The 12,650-nt window shown below is 48.7% G+C and overlaps 1 long non-coding RNA gene across 4 annotated transcripts; it reads right to left on the bottom strand.

Annotated features, from left to right (window-relative positions):
* Positions 1–268: 268 nt before the first annotated feature.
* On the bottom strand, positions 269–1,558 carry LOC127930100 (uncharacterized). 4 transcript variants are annotated; one of them, XR_008136759.1, is made up of 4 exons: positions 1,330–1,558; positions 760–1,041; positions 524–570; positions 269–476 (listed from the first exon to the last, which is right to left on the bottom strand). It is a non-coding gene; the product is annotated as an uncharacterized LOC127930100 (long non-coding RNA). The 4 variants fall into 4 exon arrangements; XR_008136760.1 differs by lacking the exon at positions 1,330–1,558 and having other exon boundaries at positions 760–853; positions 901–1,105; XR_008136758.1 differs by lacking the exon at positions 1,330–1,558 and having other exon boundaries at positions 760–1,105.
* Between the last annotated feature and the right edge of the window lie 11,092 nt (positions 1,559–12,650).

Here is a 12,650-nt window from a genome sequence, read left to right as displayed (position 1 = left end):
GCTCTTGTCCAACAGGTGTTTCATACAAGCACAGCCACCGCCAATAAGTTAGGAGCACTAATGAAAAATCTTTCATAGAATATTCAGTCCTCTCTATTATCACAAATGGGCAAAAGGCGTCTATCCCTCCTTCTCTCTTATCCTTCTCTCCATCCCTTTCTTCTCCAACAGCATCACACCCTTCTCTTCTTCCCCATCCATCCTTTCTCCTCCTCCATCCATCTCTCAGCTTGACGTGCAGAGGGTGTAACCTGTCAGGGCAGAGCAGTAGAGAACACAGGTTGTTACCATGGAGGATGGGTCAGGGCAGAGCAGCAGAGAACACAGGTTGTTACCGTGGAGGATGGGTCAGGGCAGAGCAGTAGAGAACACAGGTTGTTACCTTGGAGGATGGGTCAGGGCAGAGCAGTAGAGAACACAGGTTGTTACCTTGGAGGATGGGTTAGGGCAGAGCAGTAGAGAACACAGGTTGTTACCTTGGAGGATGGGTTAGGGCAGAACAGTAGAGAACACAGGTTGTTACCTTGGAGGATGGGTCAGGGCAGAGCAGTAGAGAACACAGGTTGTTACCTTGGAGGATGGGTTAGGGCAGAACAGTAGAGAACACAGGTTGTTTACCTTGGAGGATGGGTTAGGGCAGAGCAGTAGAGAACACAAGTTGTTACCTTGGAGGATGGGTTAGGGCAGAGCAGTAGAGAACACAAGTTGTTACCTTGGAGGATGGGTCAGGGCAGAGCAGTAGAGAACACAAGTTGTTACCTTGGAGGATGGGTCAGGGCAGAGCAGTAGAGAACACAGGTTGTTACCTTGGAGGATGGGTCAGGGCAGAGCAGTAGAGAACACAGGTTGTTACCTTGGAGGATGGGTTAGGGCAGAACAGTAGAGAACACAGGTTGTTACCTTGGAGGATGGGTTAGGGCAGAGCAGTAGAGAACACAGGTTGTTACCTTGGAGGATGGGTCAGGGCAGAGCAGTAGAGAACACAGGTTGTTACCTTGGAGGATGGGTTAGGGCAGAGCAGTAGAGAACACAGGTTGTTACCTTGGAGGATGGGTTAGGGCAGAGCAGTAGAGAGACACCTGAAACCCCACCTCTTTAAGGAATACCTAGGATAGGATAAGTAATCCTTCTCACCCCCCCCCCCTTTAAGATTTAGATGCACTATTGTAAAGTGACTGTTCTACTGGATGTCATAAGGTGAATGCACCAATTTGTAAGTCGCTCTGGATAAGAGCGTCTGCTAAATGACTTAAATGTTAAATGTTAAAACACAGGTTGTTACCTTGGAGGATGGGTTAGGGCAGAGCAGTAGAGAACACAGGTTGTTACCTTGGAGGATGGGTCAGGGCAGAGCAGTAGAGAACACAGGTTGTTACCTTGGAGGATGGGTTAGGGCAGAGCAGCAGAAAACAGAGGTTCATAAGAGCAGACCAGGTGAAGAGGGTGGAACGAATAGATAGATTCTCTATATAGATCACAAATATGTATGCACATTGCCATATACTGGCACATTTTAAGTCGAACCTTTCTGAGACAAATGCAAAGAATGTAATGGAATTCATATCAGAACTACACACATTACCACTGAATGGTTGAATCTTGTGGTTTCTTTGTTGCATAATATGAAATTGTTTTACCAATAGATCAATAAAAATGAATTGCGGAATTTGAATTGAATGGCCATAAATCAACATAATCCATTTAACTGAATGAATATGTTTTTAATATTGTGAATGGTGCTCATTGACATTTTTCATTCATTCTTTATAGACCCTTCAATCCTTTATTGTCTTTTAGACCCTGCGGTCCATGTTGGCGACCGTAAAATGGGACAAATGAATCAATAAGGAGGTAATCCCACCACATGTAGCCACAGGCCACAGCAACCCTGTCATTCAACACACAAGTCACTGGTGAGGAGCAGGTTTATCACTCGCCTCCATCTACTACCTCAACCAATGACAATGCATCGCAGGGTGTTGAGCCAACCCCCTCTGACACGCCCAGCCAACCAGAGCTCAGTCAATCATGTACAAGAGTGCATATTGTCAACTAACTAAGTACTGTGTAGATGACAGAGTGGGACTCGTAACAGACATGCACACACACACACGCACTCACCTAACTCTCTGACTCCCGCGCCAGAATTAGACACACACACTTGGCACCCTAACTCTCTGCCTCCCGCACCAGAATTAGACACACACACTTGGCACCAGCATCTCTCGGCTCAACCCAACCACAACCCAAGCCTGAGTTGTTACTGCATCTCCAAACCCGACAGTCAGTTCTTTATCATCAATCATATTAAACCGTGGCCTTCTCTTAATGAGATTTATAGGCGTGGCTTTCACAACGTGATCTGCCCTCTCAGTCTGCTGTGATTGATCACTGTGTGTGGGTCCCCTTCGTCTCCACAGACTGAGAGTGAATTAGCTATTGATCCCGGCCTGGGCTCACTGTGTGTTATAGGACAGGACCCTGACTGGAAGTGTGGTTTGTGGGGTGTGAAGACACTCCTACTGCTTAAAGTCATGGAATGATAGTTTCCTCTTAGTGTTAATGAGGAGATGATGAATTGTATAACGGAGGAAATATTGGAAGCCACTGTATGTTGGTTGACTGTGGATCAGGGATGGATGCTCATCCTCTGGCTACTACAGTATACAGTGGTGGTGATATGGATGTGTGTGTTCATCCAGATCCTCAGGGCTTGGTCCTGAGCAGACAGAGAGTACAGAGTGGCAGCAGTCCAGGCCAAGCGGGCAGGAGACATAGAGCTAGCCAGACGTTACTATCGGACAGCAAAGGTACCACACACACCACTCATTCACTCTCACCTGACTAAGGCGAGTCACACACCACATGCCCAAACATGACACACAGCCAAGATGCCACCAGCGTGCTACCAACCAGCTACTTGGCAAACACTGCTCTGCCCAGTAGGGCCAAACCCAGATGGGCATCTTTACTGCCATCCTTCGCTGTGCCCACCAACCAACCAGGGATCTGGGTCACAGCCGTACAGTATATTCTCCCCGGTCATCGAGGGCAGACGTCTCTCATAACTCTCCTCAGGATAATGTGTGTGTGTGTGTGTGTGTGTGTATATGCCATTTAGCAGAAGTTTTTGTGTGTATGTGTATGTGAGTACACAACAGTCAGTCTGATATATTGCATGCTGCTGAGGCCATCTAATAGAGTCAATAATGAGGGTCATAAGTCAAGTTAATGGTTTGTTTGCTTGCTCGTGTGTATTTCTGTGTGTCTCTCGCTCTCTTCTACCCTCTCTCCTCCTCCCCCTCCTCCCCTCTTTCCTCCTCCCCCCACCCTCTCTCTCTCCCTTCACCCCTCTCATTCATTCTCTCTCTCCATCCATCTCATCCCCCTCCCTTTCTTCTTCTTTCAGAAATTAGAGATGATGGTTGAAGAGGCATCTGAGAAGAGTGAGTGGTCATCAGCTCTATACAGCCCCCTCCTGGTGAGTCCTTATCATTACACCACAATGGGAACTGGCAGTATAGCTGGAGCTCAGACTACTACTCCATCGATTACTGCTCTCTCCCCAGTAACACCAATGTCATTATTTTAGTGCATAATACCCCCCCCCCCATATGTAGTTCATATATTCCATTGAAGCTTTAAGGGCAGCTAGTACAGACAGTGGTCTGGTAATTAATAACAGCTTTTTGAGAGAACTTCAAACAAAAAAGGTCAGTCTCCCTCTCATTTAATTGTTTTGAGGGCTTGAGCTCTATAATGGGAGTAGGCTAATGAAGAGGGCTAATGAGGGAGAGAGAGGAAGTCGCTTACTAATTCTCTCTCTCCTGAGGCGGACTGGTTGTTTCCATCTCCTCCTCCCCCAGACGAACCACTCAAACAACAGACAGAGTCAGACGCCAGCCTCAGTCACATGACTTGTCCTGCCAGTAAGAAGGAGCCTCCTGGCAGCATGATCATGGTATATATCCTCTCCTCTCTAGCCGCTTCAAATCATCCTCTATGTTTTCACCTCCACCACTGTGTTGTCATTCTCGGTGTCAAGAACAGAAGACAAGGTACAAGTCCACTCCCAGCCCCTCCCAGTGCCTCCTGGGGCCCCAGACCAGTACAACCAGCTGACAGAGGTCCTCACACAGCAGCAGTGCTGTCAGAGGGGTGTAGGAGACACCTGGAGGTAGTGAAACAGGTTCAGAGTAGAGGACACCTGTTACCCCCATACACAGAGGAACGCACCTTCAACACATACAGGTACACTACCAACACACACCTCAAGCACACCTCACACAACACACCCAGTCACAAATGACACATAGAGGAACTCACCTTCTACACGTACAGGGGCTTGTTACAAGTGCATTGAGAGACCAGTGCTGTGGCCCTCTAGTGGTGGTGTTGTGATATAGCCATTCAGTCCAGTCCTGGGGTTTGTTTCTGCTAGTGCAAGGTGAGGTAAGTACAGCCAGACAACCCTATGGCTTTTTCCAGTTCCAGGCATTGAATAAGAATGATTTCCCTGAAACGTCTGTGTGTGCATGTGTGTGTCCACGGCAGACAGCTGCATTGACTGTCCCTGACAGAGAATGAGGCATAGACACACTCGCCCTGTCTTTTCATCCACCCTCTGATTGAATAACTGATTTACTGATCCATGCCAATGTCCAGAGGCTGATAGATATACTGGGCCGAGCAGCACACACACACCCTACATTTCTCCATTCCTTGTGTTTCTATCCAGTAAGATCATCCTCTCGCTAACAGGTGTTAACAGGTGCTAACATGGTGTTAACCATAGTGAAGGGCATCAAACTCCCGGTCCCTACAAGTATGAATAACTTAATCATACTGTAGGATTATATACCCCGTTGTCTCAGGAGGAAGCGCAGAGGCACCAAACCGCTCTGTGAGAAGCACTTCCTGTCCAGGTACCTGCTCTATAACACTCCTCAAACACTACCCGTCCAGGTACCTGCTCTATAACACTCCTCAAACACTACCCGTCCAGGTACCTGCTCTATAACACTCCTCAAACACTACCTGTCCAGGTACCTGCTCTATAACACTCCTCAAACACTACCTGTCCAGGTACCTGCTCTATAACACTCCTCAAACACTACCTGTCCAGGTACCTGCTATTTAACACTCCTCAAACACTACCCGTCCAGGTACCTGCTCTATAACACTCCTCAAACACTACCTGTCCAGGTACCTGCTCTATAACACTCCTCAAACACTACCTGTCCAGGTACCTGCTCTATAACACTCCTCAAACACTACCTGTCTGGGTACCTGATCTATAACACTCCTCAAACACTACCTGTCCAGGTACCTGCTCTATAACACTCCTCAAATACTACCTGTCCAGGTACCTGTTCTATAACACTCCTCAAACACTACCTGTCCAGGTACCTGCTCTATTACATTTACATTTAAGTCATTTAGCAGACGCTCTTATCCAGAGCGACTTACAAATTGGTGCATTCACCTTATGACATCCAGTGGAACAGCCACTTTACAATAGTGCATCTAAATCTTTTAGGGGGGGGGGGTGAGAAGGATTACTTATCCTATCCTAGGTATTCCTTAAAGAGGTGGGGTTTCAGGTGTCTCCGGAAGGTGGTGATTGACTCCGCTGTCCTGGCGTCGTGAGGGAGTTTGTTCCACCATTGGGGTGCCAGAGCAGCGAACAGTTTTGACTGGGCTGAGCGGGAACTGTACTTCCTCAGTGGTAGGGAGGCGAGCAGGCCAGAGGTGGATGAACGCAGTGCCCTTGTTTGGGTGTAGGGCCTGATCAGAGCCTGGAGGTACTGAGGTGCCGTTCCCCTCACAGCTCCGTAGGCAAGCACCATGGTCTTGTAGCGGATGCGGGCTTCAACTGGAAGCCAGTGGAGAGAGCGGAGGAGCGGGGTGACGTGAGAGAACTTGGGAAGGTTGAACACCAGACGGGCTGCGGCGTTCTGGATGAGTTGTAGGGGTTTAATGGCACAGGTAGGGAGCCCAGCCAACAGCGAGTTGCAGTAATCCAGACGGGAGATGACAAGTGCCTGGATTAGGACCTGCGCCGCTTCCTGTGTGAGGCAGGGTCGTACTCTGCGGATGTTGTAGAGCATGAACCTACAGGAACGGGCCACCGCCTTGATGTTAGTTGAGAACGACAGGGTGTTGTCCAGGATCACGCCAAGGTTCTTAGCGCTCTGGGAGGAGGACACAATGGAGTTGTCAACCGTGATGGCGAGATCATGGAACGGGCAGTCCTTCCCCGGGAGGAAGAGCAGCTCCGTCTTGCCGAGGTTCAGCTTGAGGTGGTGATCCGTCATCCACACTGATATGTCTGCCAGACATGCAGAGATGCGATTCGCCACCTGGTCATCAGAAGGGGGAAAGGAGAAGATTAATTGTGTGTCGTCTGCATAGCAATGATAGGAGAGACCATGTGAGGTTATGACAGAGCCAAGTGACTTGGTGTATAGCGAGAATAGGAGAGGGCCTAGAACAGAGCCCTGGGGACACCAGTGGTGAGAGCGCGTGGTGAGGAGACAGATTCTCACCACGCCACCTGGTAGGAGTGACCTGTCAGGTAGGACGCAATCCAAGCGTGGGCCGCGCCGGAGATGCCCAACTCGGAGAGGGTGGAGAGGAGGATCTGATGGTTCACAGTATCGAAGGCAGCCGATAGGTCTAGAAGGATGAGAGCAGAGGAGAGAGAGTTAGCTTTAGCAGTGCGGAGTGCCTCCGTGATACAGAGAAGAGCAGTCTCAGTTGAATGACTAGTCTTGAAACCTGACTGATTTGGAACAAGAAGGTCATTCTGAGAGAGATAGCGGGAGAGCTGGCCAAGGACGGCACGTTCAAGAGTTTTGGAGAGAAAAGAAAGAAGGGATACTGGTCTGTAGTTGTTGACATCGGAGGGATCGAGTGTAGGTTTTTTCAGAAGGGGTGCAACTCTCGCTCTCTTGAAGACGGAAGGGACGTAGCCAGCGGTCAGGGATGAGTTGATGAGCGAGGTGAGGTAAGGGAGAAGGTCTCCGGAAATGGTCTGGAGAAGAGAGGAGGGGATAGGGTCAAGCGGGCAGGTTGTTGGGCGGCCGGCCGTCACAAGACGCAAGATTTCATCTGGAGAGAGAGGGGAGAAAGAGGTCAGAGCACAGGGTAGGGCAGTGTGAGCAGAACCAGCGGTGTCGTTTGACTTAGCAAACGAGGATCGGATGTCGTCGACCTTCTTTTCAAAATGGTTGACGAAGTCATCTGCAGAGAGGGAGGAGGGGGGGAGGGGGAGGAGGATTCAGGAGGGAGGAGGATTCAGGAGGGAGGAGAAGGTGGCAAAGAGCTTCCTAGGGTTAGAGGCAGATGCTTGGAATTTAGAGTGGTAGAAAGTGGCTTTAGCAGCAGAGACAGAGGAGGAAAATGTAGAGAGGAGGGAGTGAAAGGATGCCAGGTCCGCAGGGAGGCGAGTTTTCCTCCATTTCCGCTCGGCTGCCCGGAGCCCTGTTCTGTGAGCTCGCAATGAGTCGTCGGGCCACGGAGCGGGAGGGGAGGACCGAGCCGGCCTGGAGGATAGGGGACATAGAGAGTCAAAGGATGCAGAAAGGGAGGAGAGGAGGGTTGAGGAGGCAGAATCAGGAGATAGGTTGGAGAAGGTTTGAGCAGAGTGAAGAGATGATAGGATGGAAGAGGAGAGAGTAGCGGGGGAGAGAGAGCGAAGGTTGGGACGGCGCGATACCATCCGAGTAGGGGCAGTGTGGGAAGTGTTGGATGAGAGCGAGAGGGAAAAGGATACAAGGTAGTGGTCGGAGACTTGGAGGGGAGTTGCAATGAGGTTAGTGGAAGAACAGCATCTAGTAAAGATGAGGTCGAGCGTATTGCCTGCCTTGTGAGTAGGGGGGGAAGGTGAGAGGGTGAGGTCAAAAGAGGAGAGGAGTGGAAAGAAGGAGGCAGAGATGAATGAGTCAAAGGTAGACGTGGGGAGGTTAAAGTCGCCCAGAACTGTGAGAGGTGAGCCGTCCTCAGGAAAGGAGCTTATCAAGGCATCAAGCTCATTGATGAACTCTCCGAGGGAACCTGGAGGGCGATAAATGATAAGGATGTTAAGCTTGAAAGGGCTGGTAACTGTGACAGCATGGAATTCAAAGGAGGCGATAGACAGATGGGTAAGGGGAGAAAGAGAGAATGACCACTTGGGAGAGATGAGGATCCCGGTGCCACCACCCCGCTGACCAGAAGCTCTCGGGGTGTGCGAGAGCACGTGGGCGGACGAAGAGAGAGCAGTAGGAGTAGCAGTGTTATCTGTGGTGATCCATGTTTCCGTCAGTGCCAAGAAGTCGAGGGACTGGAGGGAGGCATAGGCTGAGATGAACTCTGCCTTGTTGGCCGCAGATCGGCAGTTCCAGAGGCTACCGGAGACCTGGAACTCCACGTGGGTCGTGCGCACTGGGACCACCAGATTAGGTGGCCGCGGCCACGCGGTGTGGAGCGTTTGTATGGTCTGTGCAGAGAGGAGAGAACAGGGATAGACAGACACATAGTTGACAGGCTACAGAAGAGGCTACGCTAATGCAAGGAGATTGGAATGACAAGTGGACTACACATCTCGAATGTTCAGAAAGTTAAGCTTACGTAGCAAGAATCTTATTGACTAAAATGATTAAAATGATACAGTACTGCTGAAGTAGGCTAGCTGGCAGTGGCTGCGTTGTTGACTTTGTAGGCTAGCTGGCAGTGGCTGCGTTGTTGACACTACACTAATCAAGTCGTTCCGTTGAGTGTAATAGTTTCTACAGTGCTGCTATTCGGGGGCTAGCTGGCTAGCTAGCAGTGTTGATTACGTTACGTTGCGTTAAAAGAACGACAATAGCTGGCTAGCTAACCTAGAAAATCGCTCTAGACTACACAATTATCTTTGATACAAAGACGGCTATGTAGCTAGCTACGATCAAACAAATCAAACCGTTGTGCTGTAATGAAATGAAATGAAAATGTGATACTACCTGTGGAGCGAAGCGGAATGCGACCGGGTTATTGAGTGGGAAGTTCTATTCGGTGGACGTTTGCTAGCTGTTGGCTAGCTAGCAGTGTCTCCTACGTTAAGGACGACAAATAGCTGGCTAGCTAACCTCGGTAAATTAAGATAATCACTCTAAGACTACACACTCTAAACTACACAATTATCTTGGATACGAAGACAGCAAAGACAACTATGTAGCTTGCTAACACTACACTAATCAAGTCGTTCAGTTGAGTGTAATAGTTTCTACAGTGCTGCTATTCGGTAGACGGTGGACGTTTGCTAGCTGGCTAGCTGCTGGGCAGATAGCAGTGTAGACTACGTTAGGACGACGAAATACGATAATTACGCAATTATCTTTGATACAAAGACGGCTATGTAGCTAGCTCAGAAGAAATTGCTAAGATTAGACAAATCAAACCGTTGTACTATAATGAAATGTAATGAAAAGTTATACTACCTGCGGACCGAAGTGCACTACCTGTCCAGATACCTGCTCTATAACACTCCTCAAACACTACCTGTCCAGGTACCTGCTCTATAACACTCCTCAAACACTACCTGTCCAGGTACCTGCTCTATAACACTCCTCAAACACTACCTGTCCAGGTACCTGCTCTATAACACTCCTCAAACACTACCTGTCCAGGTACCTGCTCTATAACACTCCTCAAACACTACCTGTCCAGGTACCTGCTCTATAACACTCCTCAAACACTACCTGTCCAGGTACCTGCTCTATAACACTCCTCAAACACTACCTGTCCAGGTACCTGCTATTTAGCACTTCTCAAACACTACCTGTCCAGGTACCTGCTCTATAACACTCCTCAAACACTACCTGTCCAGGTACCTGCTCTATAACACTCCTCAAATACTACCTGTCCAGGGAGCTGCTCTATAACACTCCTCAAACACTACCTGTCCAGGTACCTGATCTATAACACTCCTCAAACACTACCTGTCCAGGTACCTGATCTATAACACTCCTCAAACACTACCTGTCCAGGTACCTGCTCTATAACACTCCTCAAACACTACCTGTCCAGGTACCTGCTCTATAACACTCCTCAAACACTACCTGTCCAGGTACCTGCTCTATAACACTCCTCAAACACGACCTGTCCAGGTACCTGCTCTATAACACTCCTCAAATACTACCTGTCCAGGTACCTGTTCTATAACACTCCTCAAACATTACCTGTCCAGGTACCTGCTCTATAACACTCCTCAAACACTACCTGTCCAGGTACCTGCTCTATAACACTCCTCAAACACTACCTGTCCAGGTACCTGCTCTATAACACTCCTCAAACACTACCTGTCCAGGTACCTGCTATTTAGCACTTCTCAAACACTACCTGTCCAGGTACCTGCTCTATAACACTCCTCAAACACTACCTGTCCAGGTACCTGCTCTATAACACTCCTCAAACACTACCTGTCCAGGGAGCTGCTCTATAACACTCCTCAAACACTACCTGTCCAGGTACCTGATCTATAACACTCCTCAAACACTACCTGTCCAGGTACCTGATCTATAACACTCCTCAAACACTACCTGTCCAGGTACCTGCTCTATAACACTCCTCAAACACTACCTGTCCAGGTACCTGCTCTATAACACTCCTCAAACACTACCTGTCCAGGGAGCTGCTCTATAACACTCCTCAAACACTACCTGTCCAGGTACCTGCTCTATAACACTCCTCAAACACTACCTGTCCAGGTACCTGATCTATAACACTCCTCAAACACTACCCGTCCAGGTACCTGCTCTATAACACTCCTCAAACACTACCTGTCCAGGTACCTGCTCTATAACACTCCTCAAACACTACCTGTCCAGGTACCTGCTCTATAACACTCCTCAAACACTACCTGTCCAGGTACCTGCTCTATAACACTCCTCAAACACTACCTGTCCAGGTACCTGCTATTTAGCACTTCTCAAACACTACCTGTCCAGGTACCTGCTCTATAACACTCCTCAAACACTACCTGTCCAGGTACCTGCTCTATAACACTCCTCAAACACTACCTGTCCAGGGAGCTGCTCTATAACACTCCTCAAACACTACCTGTCCAGGTACCTGATCTATAACACTCCTCAAACACTACCTGTCCAGGTACCTGATCTATAACACTCCTCAAACACTACCTGTCCAGGTACCTGCTCTATAACACTCCTCAAACACTACCTGTCCAGGTACCTGCTCTATAACACTCCTCAAACACTACCTGTCCAGGGAGCTGCTCTATAACACTCCTCAAACACTACCTGTCCAGGTACCTGCTCTATAACACTCCTCAAACACTACCTGTCCAGGTACCTGATCTATAACACTCCTCAAACACTACCTGTCCAGGTACCTGCTATATAACACTCCTCAAACACTACCTGTCCAGGTACCTGATCCATAACACTCCTCAAACACTACCTGTCCAGGTACCTGCTCTATAACACTCCTCAAACACTACCTGTCCAGGTACCTGATCTATAACACTCCTCAAACACTACCTGTCCAGGTACATGCTCTATAACACTCCTCAAACACTACCTGTCCAGGTACCTGATCTATAACACTCCTCAAACACTACCTGTCCAGGGAGCTGCTCTATAACACTCCTCAAACACTACCTGTCCAGGTACCTGCTCTATAACACTCCTCAAACACTACCTGTCCAGGTACCTGCTCTATAACACTCCCCAAACACTACCTGTCCAGGTACCTGCTATATAACACTCCTCAAACACTACCTGTCCAGGTACCTGATCTATAACACTCCTCAAACACTATCTGTCTAGGTACCTGATCTATAACACTCCTCAAACACTACCTGTCCAGGTACCTGATCTATAACACTCCTCAAACACTACCTGTCCAGGTACCTGATCTATAACACTCCTCAAACACTACCTGTCCAAGGAGCTGCTCTATAACACTCCTCAAACACTACCTGTCCAGGTACCTGCTCTATAACACTCCTCAAACACTACCTGTCCAGGTACCTGATCCATAACACTCCTCAAACACTACCTGTCCAGGTACCTGATCTATAACACTCCTCAAACACTACCTGTCCAAGGAGCTGCTCTATAACACTCCTCAAACACTACCTGTCCAGGTACCTGCTCTATAACACTCCTCAAACACTACCTGTCCAGGTACCTGCTATTTAGCACTTCTCAAACAGTACCTGTCCAGGGAGCTGCTCTATAACACTCCTCAAACACTACCTGTCCAGGTACCTGATCTATAACACTCCTCAAACACTACCTGTCCAGGTACCTGATCTATAACACTCCTCAAACACTACCTGTCCAGGTACCTGCTCTATAACACTCCTCAAACACTACCTGTCCAGGTACCTGCTCTATAACACTCCTCAAACACTACCTGTCCAGGTACCTGCTCTATAACACTCCTCAAACACTACCTGTCCAGGTACCTGCTCTATAACACTCCTCAAACACTACCTGTCCAGGTACCTGATCTATAACACTCCTCAAACACTACCTGTCCAGGTACCTGCTATATAACACTCCTCAAACACTACCTGTCCAGGTACCTGATCCATAACACTCCTCAAACACTACCTGTCCAGGTACCTGCTCTATAACACTCCTCAAACACTACCTGTCCAG

Source organism: Oncorhynchus keta, chromosome 5 (genome assembly GCF_023373465.1).
Source record: "Oncorhynchus keta strain PuntledgeMale-10-30-2019 chromosome 5, Oket_V2, whole genome shotgun sequence".
In the NCBI taxonomy this organism is placed as follows: domain Eukaryota; kingdom Metazoa; phylum Chordata; class Actinopteri; order Salmoniformes; family Salmonidae; genus Oncorhynchus; species Oncorhynchus keta.
The sequence above is the reverse complement of the archived record's forward strand: the minus strand, read 5'-3'. Positions and strand labels throughout refer to the sequence as shown.